The following is a 15,117-nucleotide window of genomic DNA, read 5'->3' on the forward strand; positions in this document are numbered from 1 at the left end:
GAGTGGCAAGATTCCCTAGCACGATGTTCACCTTGGTAACAATCATTTCTTAATACCTACACAGTTCATTTAGATACAGAACTTACTACATTAGACACACCTGCAGAAATACGAGACCCATTTCTGATTATTAAAAGAATTAGAAAGTCTACTCCTATTCTACTGGGAACTGCACATTCCAGCACAGCTCAGGAAATGGGAATGCATATAGCACACTGTGGTTGGGTTGAAGGGAAATTTGGGCTTAAAGCGAAATTAAGAAAGTATAGTAGTCAATGGCAAGGGGTGCTGCACCACTCCTTGACAGGCTGCCCTCACCTATTCATGATGCACCATCATGAGAAATGGCTGGACTTGTTGTAAGTATTATTTCATAAACACAGTGTTTGTATCAGGTCTAGTCATTACAGTAATGCTTGTTCCCTTTACCCAGGAATGGATTAGCACTCGTGGTAAGTGAGATGAGGAGTGCAGGGTGTGGACACCTCCTCTAGCTGCGCCAGCCCAGGACTGCTCCTGCCTGGCCACTGGGGCCCAGTCCAGTGCCCAGAGACCCTGGGTTTCTGTCTAGGCTGAGGGACATGGCTGCTGCTTTCCCCTCTGTGGTTTCCAATGGTAGCACTGCTGAGCATGGAGATGTGCATCAAGCACAGAATAGCAAGCCAGCCAAGAGATGTGATTCACCTCCTCTACTCTGCACTGGTGTGGCCTCACTTTGAGTAGCGTGTGCAGTTTTAGGGACCACAATAAAAGAACATAAAACTGTAAGAGAGCATGAAAAAGAGAGCTACAGACCTTGCAAAGGTCTAGGGGAAAGGACACAGGAGCAGTGGCTGAGGTCACATGGTTTAGAGAAGCACAGCTTAGAGAAGCTCCACCTTCCTCCTTCACAAGGGGGAGGAGAGGGAAACAACTGCCAGTGGAGGCTGCAGGGACAAGATGTCTGCCTGGGCCTGCTGGCCAATGCAGCTGGCCTGACCCCTGTGGGCACAATTTCTGCATGGCGTGCACCCAGCGCTGGGCCACTGCCAGGGCCAACTGGCTGCTCTGCCAGCGGCCCATCATGGCCATCCTGTGCCTGTGCTGCACTCCGTGGGTGATGCCTCCACCCACAGGCCCCGGGGCAGGTTCCAGAAGTTTCCAACATGGAGCCAGGGCTGTGGCCTTGGGGCCAGTGGTGGTGGAGCCCCTCCAGCTACCGGTCCCACAGTGTCTCGCCTGGGCACAGGGAGCACGTTCACTCCTGGCCCTGCCAGTGTGCCACAGCTTCTCGTGGCACTGGGAGCAGGATGGGCTCAGATGTTCCCAGTCCTTCCAGGACATCAACCCCAAGGACACGTCGTGGCTGCACAGGGCCAAGCAGGAGGAGCTGGGGGCTGGAAACCATGCAGGCTGCCAGGCAGGGCCCTGCATCTGAGCCGGCAGTGGGGCCTGGCCTGGGTCCAGGCTGGTGGCAGCAGCTGCAATTACTGTTTCAGTAAATCACTGTTTTCCACTCTGCAAAGCCTCTGCCTGCAGTTGTTCATGCGGCATCATGTGGAGGGGGCTGAACGCAGCCCCGCCTTGCTGCCTCTGCCCACCCCACAAATCGGTTTGGCAATGTCACTGCAGATGGGATCATGGATGGATGGGGAGTGGCTGCAGGTGGTGGGCACCCATGGGAGTCTCAAGGATGAGGAGTCATTTGTGGGATGGGAAATCATTCCTTGAGGCCCCCAGGGACAAGATGTGCCCCATCTGCCTGAGCCCACTAGCCTACGCAGCTCGCCTGGACCCCTGCAGACGCTCCTGCAGTGAGTGCATCCAGCCGTGAGCTGTCCACAGAGCCAGCTGCCCGCTCTGCCACCAGCCCATCATTGCCATTGTGCAGCTGGTGCTGTGCTCCCTGGGGGATGCCTCGACCCGCCGGCCCTGGGGCAGGTTCCAGCCCAGAGCAGGGCCGGGGCTGAGGCTTCAGGGGCAGCGACAGTGAAGCCGCTCCAGCTACCAGTCCCGCAGCATCTCGCCCGGGTGCAGCCCCTCCACACCCCAGCAGCATATCCGCAGCCTCTCCTGGTGCTGGGAGCAGGACAGGCGCAGATGGCCCCGGTCCCCATGGGACACCAACCCCAAGGATACACCATGGCTGTGCAGGGCCTGGAAGGAGGAGATGGGTGCTAATGATCATTCATGCTGCTGGTCCAGGCCCCTCTTCTGAGCATTTTGGGGATGTGTATTGTGGATGGGAGAGGACGGATGGCTGGGGAATGGCTGTGGATGCTGGGCACCTGTAGGAGTGAGGGAAGTCATTTGGGGGATGGAAGATCATCACGGGAATGGAAAACGGGGTGATGGCAGCAGCCATGAAGTGACCATGCTTTAATGGGACAAAGGCTGACAGAAAAAGTCTCCTAAAACCCTGAGGGAAGAAAATGCCTGCCTGCCTGGGAACTGCCAGCCTGGGAACCATACAAAAGGGTGCAGTCCTTCAGGAATGGACTGCTCCAGCATGGGCTGCTCTCCACAGGCTGCAGGGGAACTTCTGCTCCAGCGCTTGGAGCACTTCCTCCCTTCCGTTTTCACTGACCTTGGTGTCCGCAGGGTTGTTTCTCTCACATTGCCTCATTCCTCTCTCTCGATGCTGTTGCACAGCGTTTTTTCAGCCTTTCTTAAATGTGTTATCACAGAAATGCCACCAGTGTACACAGAAGTGCCAGCCTTGGCCAGTGGTGGGTGGGTCTCCTTTGGAGCCATCTGGAACTGGCTCTTCTCTGACATAGGGCAGCTCCTGGTCTCTTCTCACAGAGGTCACTGCTGCAGCCCCCTGCTACCCAATCCTTGCCACATAAGCATAGTACAGATGCTGTGGGATGAGGTTGGACCTTGAGGATGGGAAGCGAGGCTGGCGTGTGAGGCTGTGAGAAGAGGCTAGGATGTCAGGCTGCAGCGTAAGGCTGAGATGTGACGATGGGACATGAGGCTGCAAGCTGAATGAATATGTTGAGATGGCAGCAGCAGATGTTTTGTGGCTGGGCAGGGCCAAATACAGGCACCTGTGGCATGGCCATGACTGCGCCATTAAGCAAGTTCACTGGCTTTGTGAATCATTAAGGTTGGAAAAGACCTCCAAGATTGTCATTGTGGGGCCCCAGCACCAACCCCCAGGGAACACCACTGGTGACCAGTCGCCAGCTGGATTTCACTCCATTCACCACCACTCTCTGGGCCTGACCATCCAGCCATTTTTTAACCCAGCAAAGTGTTCTGGTCCAAGCCATGGGCTGCCAGCTTCTCCAGGAGAACACTGTGGGAGACTGTGTCAGAGGCCTTGCTGAAGTCTAGTGAGACTACATCAACAGCCTTTCCCTCATCCACCAGGTCGGTCACCTGGTCCTAGAAGGAGATGAGGTTGGTCAGGCAGGACTTACCTTTCATGAACTCATGCAGGCTGGACCTGATCACCCGGTTGTCCTGCATGTGCTGTGTGATTGCATTCAAGACGACCTATTACTTCGCCTTTCCTTGCACTGAAAAAATGTAAAGAAAACCCTAAAGAGAAGCCACCACCAAACCCCCCAAAAATACAATGCAAAATCCAACAGAGAATCTGAGGAAAAAAAAAAAAACACAGAAAAACCACCGCAAATCCACTGCAAGATCAAACAAACAAACAAAAAATAAAAATAAAAAGAACAAACAGAAAAAATAAAAAGAGAAAAACAGAAAAAAAAAAAAAACAAAAAAAAAAACAGAAAAAGAAAAACAAAGAGAAAAACAGAAAAACCACTACAAAGCCCCCAAAAATCCAATGCAAAATCAACAAGAAATCTGAGAGAAAACCCTACAAAAAAAAAAAAAAAAAACAAACACCGAAATCCCTGAAAATCCACTGCAAAATCCACTGCAAAATCCAACAGAAAAAAAAAAAAGGAGAAAAAAAAAGGAGAAAAAACCCTAGAGAAAAGTCACCACCAAACACACATACACACACACACAAAAAAAAAATCAACTGCTAAAGCCAACAAAAAATTGTAGAAACCCTAATGAAAAAACACCACTAAATCCCAAAAATCCAATGCAAAATCCAAGGGAACAACCTGGGGAAAACCATACAGAAAAGCCACCAACAACCTCCTCCAAACAATACGAAGCAGAGATGCCTGCATCCCCTTTAGTCTCCTGAACGCTTGCTGGTCTGCCCAAATTTGGCAGATCTGCACCCATCCTGCATGTTTATCCCAGGGGTCAGGAGTGGGTCATGTCCTGTTTAAAAGGTTCATGAGCTGTTCGAGGCAATCAGTTCTGGGGCAGATGCGTTCTGCAGCAGTGTGGGTGATCACACTGATGTCTGATGTCTGAGGGGTTTCCTGCGTCAAGGCCACTTGAGGCATTGAGGGAGGTGGCAGCCCTCGTGAAAGCAGCTGACTAGGCTTGGTCAGAGCCAGGTTTTGGCCTCCTCTCCAACATGTTCAAAGGCACCCCCTAGGGAGCACGAGCAACCATACCAGGCAAACAAGGCGTGGTGTGTCAGTCAGGGCATGGCATGGCATGCCCTGACTCCCCCTTCCCCTGAAGTGCCCATACACAACAGATAGGATACTCTGGGGCTCAAAAAAGGGAGGGTGTCAATAACAGTGGTGATGGTCAAGACCCAGGAAACAGCAACTGTATGAAAGTGGACCAGGAAACCACTTGTATAAGGTTCAGTGCCTCAAAAAAAGCACGGAGGGTGTTGGCAATTGGAGATGCCTCTCTCAGAGAGGAAAAAGTAAAAAAAAAAATAAAAAAATAAAAATAAATAAAAACAGCTTGATCTCTTCCCTCCAACCCAAGCCTACTAATTTCTTCCATTCTGTATACTCAAAGTTTGCACCCACTTCTTTCATCAATAAAAGCTTGTTTCCTTCTCTTGTCTTGTGAAGCCAGTGCAGCACAGAATGAGTTTTGGCAAACATCAACAGATGTCAAAATCATCAAGATAAATTTTAACCACATGCCCAGAGGGCCAAGGCTTTAGTGCATTAGTCAAGTGACTGGGAAAGCTGGGAGGTTTCCTCAGAAAGCATCATTTTATCCCACTCATGTCCCTGGGAAATCAAAGCAAACCAAAACACAACCAAAGAGCAGACTTCAAACTACTTCCTTGGGTGAAGGGTCTCTAGAGCTCTCTTGATAGTTTCCTCAACTGATTTAAAAATTGAAGGGAAGAAAAAGACTCCAAAACCAGAGCGGTCTTCTCTGTCACCTTGACTTAAGCTAACTTTTAATCCCGTGTTGAACTGGAGATACACATAGCAAGTAACCTGTGAAAGCACAGCAAGCAGCTTTTATTTAACACAATTGATGAAATCACTAAGGTGGCCTCCTGTAGAACACAGTTTTGGGGTTCATGAGACTAATGTAGACCAGACTGAAAGCCCAGAGCTACCAAAACACAACAGGGAAATGAAGAGGCTATTACATAAAATAATAATTGTACAAGGAAAAAACACGTGTGCAAAATGTAATGGAATAAAAATTCAGCCTTGCTATGATTATCACAATTGTGATGTTTCCTTCAAAAAACATACGTGAACAAGGAAAAAGAAACCTATCTATGTTGAAGGTAGAGCATGACCAGTTAAGCAAAGACCAGGAATTCTTCAGTCCAGAGGACTTCTGATGAAACTGCGTAAGCATCCCGGCACTGGGAACACTACACAAGACTATGGAGAAGACTGCAGTCCCACTTTTTTTTTTTTTTTGTGACCATTTTCCTGCAATAGACTTTGTCTTTGCAGACCTAAAGCAAACCAGATTTCCACTTGAGCATTGCAATTGCAAAGTCAGTATCCAAGGGTGCTCAAGTTCATAACACTTAGATGGACTTTGTTGAGGAAAAAAAAAAAAAAAAAAAGAGTCCAAAGGAACAGTATCTGCAAGAGATACAGCTCCATGGCCTGAGCACAGCACCATGCTATCTGCTTTGCTTGCTGAACCTCAGCTTTTCTACACAAATGCTAGTAATTGCCACAGAAAGAAAGCTTTTTATTTTATTTTATTTTATTTTAGTCAATTATCTTCCAAAAGCTGCTACATTTGTAAATTCAGCCCAACAGGAGAACCCTTCTGAAAACAACTGCAGCAAACAGAAAAGGTAGCAATTTGTTAAATACATCTGGAAATCCATTCTACCGTAAAACAGATGACTTACTGGACTACTGGCAAAACCTGTCAGCAATATATCCCCATCTTGGAAGTCTGGGATTGATAACAAAGATGTTTTGAATTCTGTCACATCTTTTGAGCTGGAACTGTAGACAGGATCTGACTCATCCTGGGACTCAGTACCACTCAAGAATGCCATCTGCAGTCCAGAAACACCATAGAAAAAGACCTCAATGACCAGCATTAATACACAGGCATACATGAGATTTAAACACTGCAAGTAATCGCTTACTTGCATCATCTACAGAGGAACAAATTTAGCAGTTCTTGTGGTTTAGCCCGGCTGGCAGCCAAACACCACACAGCTGTTCGCTCACCCTCCCCCCTCCCTCTCCGGGATGGGGGAGAGAAACGGGAAAGTGAAGCCTGTGAGTTGAGATAACGACAGTTTATTAAGACAGGAAAAATAATAACAATAATAATAATAATAATAATAATAATAGTAATAATGTGTACAAAATAAGTGATGCACAATGCAATTGCTCACCACCCGTTGACCGATGCCCAGCCTATCCCCGAGCAGCCGGCCCCCCCACCCCGGCTAGCCACCCCTGTATATTGTTCAGCATGACGTCAGATGGTATGGAATACCCCTTTGGCCAGTTTGGGTCAGCTGTCCTGGGTCTGTCCCCTCCCAGCTCCTGCTGCACCCCCAGCCTGCTCGCTAGCAGGACAGAGCGAGAAGCTGAAAAGTCCTTGGCTTGGTGTAAGCATTGCTCTACAACAATTAAAACATCAGCATGTTATCAGCGCTCTTCTCATCCTAATCCAAAACATAACACCCTGCCAGCTACTAGGAGGAAAATTAACTCTGTCCTACCTGAAACCAGGACAGCAGTCTTGCCTCACTTCTTCTAAAACTTTCATTACAGACAGCTCATCCTCTGTGTTTGGAAACTGTAGGAAATACATGTAGCACAGTGACTCAAACCCTGCCTATGAAGAAGCCAAGTTCTGAATTTTTAGCCTTTGCCAATTTGTAGTACCCACTGAAAAAAGTTCTTGTTGCAGAAAGGCTGCTCTGTCCTGGCAGAGTTGGGAGGATGTCTCTGGATAGACAGCAACTGCTTTTGTAACTGGCATTGTCAGCACCTTCCAGCTTTCCCTCCTGACACTGCGCTCTCCTTACCTGACAGCTTTTCACACACAGCTGCAGGCTCAGCATCTGAATTCAGCTGGGATTTGTGTTTTCACAATATTATATTGCTCTAGGCTTTCCCCAAGCCTAACTTCCTGCTCTTTGAAAAGGCTCTTGTGGAATGAGGTCTCATTTGCCTGTCTCTGGAAGGGAAAAACCCTATGGGCACACTGCACGAGTCTTCATTTCTAAATAGCTCTGCCTCAGCAACATACTTGTGTGGAACATACTGCCAGATAGCACATACTCTTCGCTTGGAGAAACAGCTCCCAGCTCTGGCACTGTGTTACCAAGATAGAAGACAACTTCTTTCCCACACAAAGAACAAAGAATCCTACTGAACTACATATTAATAGCCCAGAGATGATTTGTTCACTTTGTAAATCTATCAGTCAGACCAACAGGAGAGTTTTATAAAAAGACTTGCAAGATCCAATCCATGGTCACCAACATAAGCTCAGTTGCATGCAGTCTCCAGAAAACATCCTGAATTAGGTGGCAATTTGGCTATTTTCCTCACAGGAAAACGTGAGTCCTAACGACAGGACCCCAGGGATTTGAACTGCAGTTCACACCTGTTCTTCTAATCAGGCTTTTCAAAAAAAAAAAAAAGTAGTAAGTAGTCCATCATAAACACTGAGTTAGGGCCACAAGGAAGTGTATTTCTCTAGTCAGCTGTTCAGTAGATAAGGTCACTAGGAGGTAGGGATACAAGTCAGACCCTTCAAATTCTTTTCCCATTCTGCCAGGCAATTTCACTCAAAACAAACATGCAGCCTTTGCTGGTATCAGGATCTGCTCCTCATCACAGCTAGTACAACCACAGCTACAACTATACAGAATTTCTCAGTTCTCATATATTATTTCACTGGACAGGATGGCTCGGTGGGCAGAGGCCAATGGGATGAAGTTCAACATGGCAAAGTGCCAGGTCCTGCACTTTGGCCAAAACAACTCCATGTAGTGCTACAGGCTTGGGGCACAGTGGCTGGAAATCTGTGCAGAGGAAAAGGATCTGGGGTTGCTGATTGATGCTTGCCTGAACATGAGCCAGCAGTGTGCCCAGGTGGCCAAGAAGGCCAACGGCATCCTGGCTTGTATCAGGAATAGGATAGCCAGCAGGCCCAGGGAGGTGATCAACCCCCTGTACTCTGCTCTGGTGAGGCTGCACCTCGAGTATTGCATTCAGTTTTGGGCCCCCAGTACCACAAGGACATGGAGACCCTGGCACGTGTCCAGAAAAGGGCTATGAAGCTGGTGAAGGGCCTGGAACACAAGTCCTGTGAGGAGCAGCTGAGGGAACTGGGGTTGTTTAGTCTGGAGAAGAGGAGGCTCAGGGGAGACCTTATTGCTCTCTACACCTACCTGAAAGGAAGCGGTGGGGAGCTGGGGGTCTGCCTCTTCTCACAGATAACTAGTGATAGGACTAGAGGGAATGGCCTCAAGTTGTGCCAGGGGAAGTTCAGGTTGGAAATTAGGAGACATTTCTTCATAGAAAGAGCAGTCAGGCATTGGAACGGGTTGCCCAGGGCGGTGGTGGAGTCACCGTCCCTGGGGGTGTTCAAGGAAAGGTTGGACGTGGTGCTTAGGGACATGCACTCTTTCCCATCAGTACTGATAACCTGCTTGCGAGGAACCTGGCCATGGTATCAACCAGGCAGAAAACCATGGTCTCCGCGTCTCTTGCGGCCTCTCCAGCCAGTCACCGATGTGGCCACTCAGACGGAGGGCTCAGGGAAACACACCGCCATCCAGGTCTTGGGTTGCAGGGTGTGCCTGAGTCTTCTGTTGGTATCCGACAGCAGCAGCGAGGGGTATGCCTGTGGGAGGTGTGCCCAGGTTGAAGAGCTGCTCAGCCAGGTAGCGGAGCTTCGGGAGGAGGTGAGCAAGCTCAGGAGCATCAGGGACTCAGAGAGGGAAATTGACTGGTGGAGGCGTACTCTACCCTCTCTGAGACAGACTCACGAGCCTGCCACAGCACAAGTGTCTCCTGCTACGCAGAAGACAAAAGTTCCCTCATCCCGCCAGGCAGTAGGACACCTAGGCCAAGGGGGGGAATGGAGGCAGGTTCCTGTTCGGGGTGGTAGGCGAGCCCTGTCCCTGCCCACCTCACCTTCCCATCTACCCTTATATAACAGGTATGAAGGTCTAGAACATGACAGTCATAACAATGTAGATGAAAGCCCGTCCCAGTTGGAGAGGATGCCTAAGGCAAGGCAACCTATCCCCCCGCATCGCTACATTTTTGTCAAAAAAAAAAAGAAGGGTTATTGTGATGGGGGACTCCCTTTTGAAAGGGGACAGAGGGCCCAATATGCTGACCGGACCCAACCCACAGGGAAGTCTGTTGCCTCCCTGGGGCTCGGGTGAGAGACTTCACTAAGAAAGTCAAGTGCCTGGTACGGACCACCGACTACTACCCGCTACTGGTCTTTCAGGCTGGTAATGACTAGGTAGCAACGAGAAGTCCGAGAGCAATCAAAAGGGACTTCAGGGCTTTGGGGTGACTATTTAAAGGATCAGGGGCACAGGTTGTGCTTGCCTCTCTCCTTCCGATAGGGGGGATCGATGCTGACGAGCAGACTCATCACATTAACACGTGGCTTCGGGACTGGTGCAACCGGCAGAACTTTGGGTTTTTCGATCACGGGAAGGTCTACGTGACACTGGGCCTGCTGGCACCAGGTGGGATGTGCCTCTTTCAGAGAGGGATAAGGATTTTTGCTCAGGAGTTGGCAGGGCTGATAGATAGGGCTTTAAACTAGAGTCGAAGGGGGAAGGGAATAAAACCAGGCACGCTGGTGATGAGCTAAGGGATGGTGTGCTAGAATCAGAGGGACTGTGTGCTAGTGAGGCCCTTTGGTCGGATACACAAGGTGCTGCGTGTAGGGAGGCGCATTTGAAGTGCTTCTACACAAACGCACGCAGTATGAGGAATAAAATGCATGAGCTGGAAGTCTTGGCCCAGTCCCACAGCTATGACATCATCGGCATAAGCGAAACCTGGTGGGATGAGTCCTGTGGCTGGTGTGTTGCAATAGATGGTTACAGGCTCTTCAGGAGGGACAGGCAGGGTAGGCGAGGTGGCGGGGTGACGATGTATGTGAAGCATGGGCTGGACTGTGTGGAACTTCAAGATGGCGATGGCAAAGTTGAGAGCCTCTGGGTAAGGATTAAGGGACGAACAAATAGAGGGGATGTCGTTGTGGGAGTATATTACAGACCACCTGGCCAGGACGACAACGCCGATGAATTATTCTTTGCAGAACTAAGAGATGCTTCGAGATCAACTCCCCTTGTCCTAATGGGGGATTTCAACTTGCCAGACGTCAACTGGGATCACCACACGGCTGACACGAGCAAGTCCGGGAAGTTCATAAAGCGCCTAGATGATAACTTCTTGGTGCAGGTGCTAAGAGAGCCAACTAGGAAAGGCACCCTCCTAGATCTGTTGCTGGAGAACAGAGAGGGTCTTGTGGGAGACGTGGCAATTGGCGGCCGTCTCAGTCATAGTGACCATGAAGTGGTTGAGTTTAGAATTTATGGTGACAGAAGGAAAACTGCCACCAAAACTTCAGCCCTGGATGTGGGGAAAGCAGACTTCAGGCTGCTCAGGGAACTAGTCAGCAAGGTCCCCTGGGAAACTGCTTTTGAAGGCATTGGCGTCCATCAGTGCTGGTCAGTCTTTAAGCACTGCCTCCTAAAAGCACAAGATCAGGCGATTCCAAAATATCGGAAGTCAGGCAAGCGGGGCAGAAGGCCGGCCTGGCTGACCAGGGAACTTCTACTGGAGCTTAGGCAAAAAAAGAAAGTGTACGGCTGCTGGAAGGAGGGTCAGGCGACAAGGAAGGAATACAGGGATGCTGTTCGTGTTTGTAGGGAGAAAATTCGTGTGGCCAAAGCCCAACTAGAGTTGAAGCTGGCCATGTCTGTGGGAGACAATAAAAAAGGTTTTTTTAGATACGTGAACAGAAAAAGGAGAACCAAAGAAAACATAGGTCCGCTACTAGATGGGGAAGGTTTCCTCACAGACAATGACATAGGCAAAGCAGAGACGTTTAACGCCTTCTTCGCCTCTGTCTTCAACACTGATGATGGTCTTCAGGACCCAGAGTACCCAGAGCTGGAGGACCATGACGGTGGGAATGACAAACTCCCAACCGACCCTGAACGTGTGTGGGATTTGCTGCTCCACCTGGATCCATACAAGTCCATGGGTCCAGATGGGATTCATCCCAGGGTGCTTAAAGAGCTAGCTGACATCATCGCGGGACCTCTCTCAATTATTTTTCAACGATCTTGGGAATCTGGAGAGGTCCCAGTGGACTGGAAGCTGGCAAATGTTGTGCCAATTTTCAAGAAGGGTAAGAAAGAAGACCCTAGCAATTACAGGCCTGTCAGTCTCACGTCAGTGCCTGGTAAAATTACGGAGAGGATGATCCTTGAAGTTGTTGAAGCGCACCTTGGGGACAATGCAGTCATTGGTCCCAGCCAGCATGGGTTCATGAGGGGTAGGTCCTGCGTAACAAATTTGATTTCCTTTTATGATAAGATCACCCATCTAGTCGATCAAGGGAAACCAGCTGATGTGATCTTTTTGGACTTCAGCAAAGCTTTTGACATGGTTTCCCATAGGATCCTACTGGACAAAATGTCCAGCATACAGCTAAACAAAACCATCATGCGATGGGTGAGCAATTGGCTGACGGGCAGGGCTCAAAGGGTTGTGGTAAATGGGGCCACATCTGGCTGGCAGATGGTCACTAGTGGGGTCCCTCAAGGCTCCATTTTAGGGCCAGTCCTCTTCAATGTTTTTATAAATGATTTGGATGTAGGACTAGAAGGTGTTTTGAGCAAATTTGCCGATGACACCAAACTTGGAGGAGTTGTGGACTCGGATGAGGGTGGAAAGGCCTTGCAGAGAGATCTGGACAGATTGGAGAGCTGGGCGATCACCAACCACATGAAGTTTAACAAATGCAAGTGCCTGGTCCTGCACCTGGGACGGGGCAACCCTGGCTATACGTACAGACTGGGTGATGAGAGGCTGGAGAGCAGCCCCGCAGAGAGGGATCTGAGGACTGTGGTTGACAGCAAGTTGAATATGAGCCAGCAGCGTGCCCTGGCAGCCAGGAGGGCCAACCGTATCCTGGGATGCATCAAGCACGGCATTGCTAGTCGGTCGAGGGAAGGGATTGTCCTGCTCTACTCTGCGCTGGTGCAGCCTCACCTCAAGTACTGTGTGCAGTTCTGGGCACCACAGTACAAAAAGGACATTAAAATGTTGGAGAGTGTGCAGAGGAGGGCGACGAAGATGGTGAAGGGCCTAGAGGGGAAGACGTATGAGGAGTGGCTGAGGTCACTGGGCCTGTTCAGCCTGGAGAAGAGGAGGCTGAGGGGAGACCTCATCACAGTCTACAACTTCCTCGCGAGGGGGAGAGAGGCAGGTGACCTATTCTCCGTAATCACCAGTGATAGGACCCGTGGGAACGGTGTTAAGCTGAGACAGGGAAAGTTTAGGCTGGACATCAGGAAGAGGTTCTTCACCGAGAAGGTGGTCGCACACTGGAACAGGCTCCCCAGTGAAGTAGTCACTGCACCAAGCCAGTCTAAATTTAAGAAACAATTGGACTGTGCACTTAGTCACATGGTCTAAAATTTTGGGTAGACCTGTGTGGTGCCAGGATTTGGACTCGATGATCCTTATGGATCTCTTCCAACTCGGGATATTCTATGATTCTATGATTCTATAGTTTAGTGGGTGACATTGGTAGTAGGGTGATGGTTGGACCAGATGATCTTGGAGGTCTTTTCCAGCCCTAATGATTTGTGACTTGCTCTGATTGCAGTTGTGTTTGTAAATAAACAACCTGGAGCTTCAGGTATTGATTCTTTCCCCTTAAGCAGCAAAAGGCATCATAGGCTTTTCTCACTTAGAATTTTTCTTCTTTCTGCAAAGCCAGAGCTAGAGCTCTGTTGTTGCCTTGGATGCTCTTCAGTCACATGTAGCTGCTGGCTGCAAGAAAACCATCCATCATTACACACCAGAAATTAGAAAGAACAAGCACAGGGCAAATTAGGCCCATGCTGGGCCTGCCCAAGCCAGAGGCCCTGCTGCTGCTTGAGGCCTTGTAGCCAGCTCCGGCGGTGGCAGGAGGCAGGAAGCGACCGCTAGGAGCTGGGGCAGGCCAAGGGGACAGCGGGTGGTGAGGTGAGGGGCCCTCAGCTGCTTCTGACCCATAACTGTGGCCTGGGCCTTGTTCCTAATGCTGACTGGCCTGTCTGAAAGGAGGGAGCCCAGGCAGCCAACACCTGGCACAACCCTGGCACCCACAGTGTCCCCAGCCCCCTTGCCATCCTGAGGATATGCGTTGCCCTGCCTGGGTTGAAGGTCTGGTTTTGGCACATGAGATGAGGCCTTTGGTGTAAAAAGTCAAGCAAATAAGATGCACCAGAGGCTGCTTTTTGCTGTGTGATATCCCACAGATGAGAACAACAACCAAAATAAACAACAGCAAATCAGCAAATTTTTAGTTTCTCTTTACCTTTTCGGTGTTGTCGTCTTCCGGCATTGTTCTTTGGAGCCCCTACAAAATGCTAACTGAATCTTTCCACCCAGCCCCAATAACCCCCACCTGACCAAGCAAAGCCCCTCAGGCTTAGGGGGAAGAAGAGAGTCATCCTTGGTGTTAAAAATTACATGCTCAATAACAATGCTGGTATTACACCACTTCGCAAGCATCCTTACACCCACTTTCCTCTAAATTTGCACCTTTACATGGAAATAATTAGGCATAATCCTGCATTTAAGAGGCACTAGCAACCTTCTTTGCCCCCTTGCAAGTGAATTTCTCTGAAATTATACAATATAATTAAATTCCACTAGCTTTTTTTCCCCAACCAAACCCCAGTCATTCCAACCAAAAATAACAATTTTACCCTTGTGAGTTTTGCATGATTATGGCTAATGCATTTGGCCAACAAGCAATTTGTGGCTTCCTGCAAAGCTGGTAAGGTCTTGTAGCCATTATTCATTTGTCCGTCAGATACACTCATTCTGGTTAAATAAACTCCAGTTAGCTTCAAAAAAAAAAAAAAAGTTAAAATGATAAAAAAAAAAAAAGCTAAAATGGCTTAAAAGCTATTGTTATCCAAGTGTCAGTCCTGGTTTCTTGCACCTTTTTTTTTTTTTTTTTTCCCTGTATATGCTTGTACTAAAATAAAATAAGGTTTTTTTGTTTGTTTGTTTTCTCATTACTACTTTTCATGGTCATCCCAGTGATCTCAGAAACTACCTGCATCTCCACTGCCATTGGGGTTGGTAGTTTTTCAAGCTGTTGCTTCTGATAAGTTCCTATTTCATTAATGTTCTCTGATGCTGTGCAGCCTGCTGACATCTCCCGTGACACTTAGCAACACCATTCTTCAAATCAGCACACCTAACACCAGCAGCAAAACTACAGAACTGAAGACTTTTCTGATCTTTTTGGACTTGGTTAACTTTACTTTAGGGAGATCATTGGCAGCACTGACAGAGATCACCTGACTGTTGCGAGAAAATGCTGATGTGAGATGGCTGCTCCATGCTGACAGAAGCCAAGTAAGGAGAGCGGTATCAGGCTAATTAAGAAAAGCCATCTCGGAAGAGACCAAACCCAAGAGTGGGCCAAGGAGTGGGCCCTAAGGTATCAAGAATAAAGCGTCACTCAAATACGTGAGACTCCCATCAAGTCAGTGCTGCCATCAGGGGCACCCCGAGACCCTGGTTGATGTCACCCTATGACCTCACAAAA

Source organism: Cygnus atratus, chromosome 2 (genome assembly GCF_013377495.2).
Source record: "Cygnus atratus isolate AKBS03 ecotype Queensland, Australia chromosome 2, CAtr_DNAZoo_HiC_assembly, whole genome shotgun sequence".
In the NCBI taxonomy this organism is placed as follows: Eukaryota; Metazoa; Chordata; class Aves; order Anseriformes; family Anatidae; genus Cygnus; species Cygnus atratus.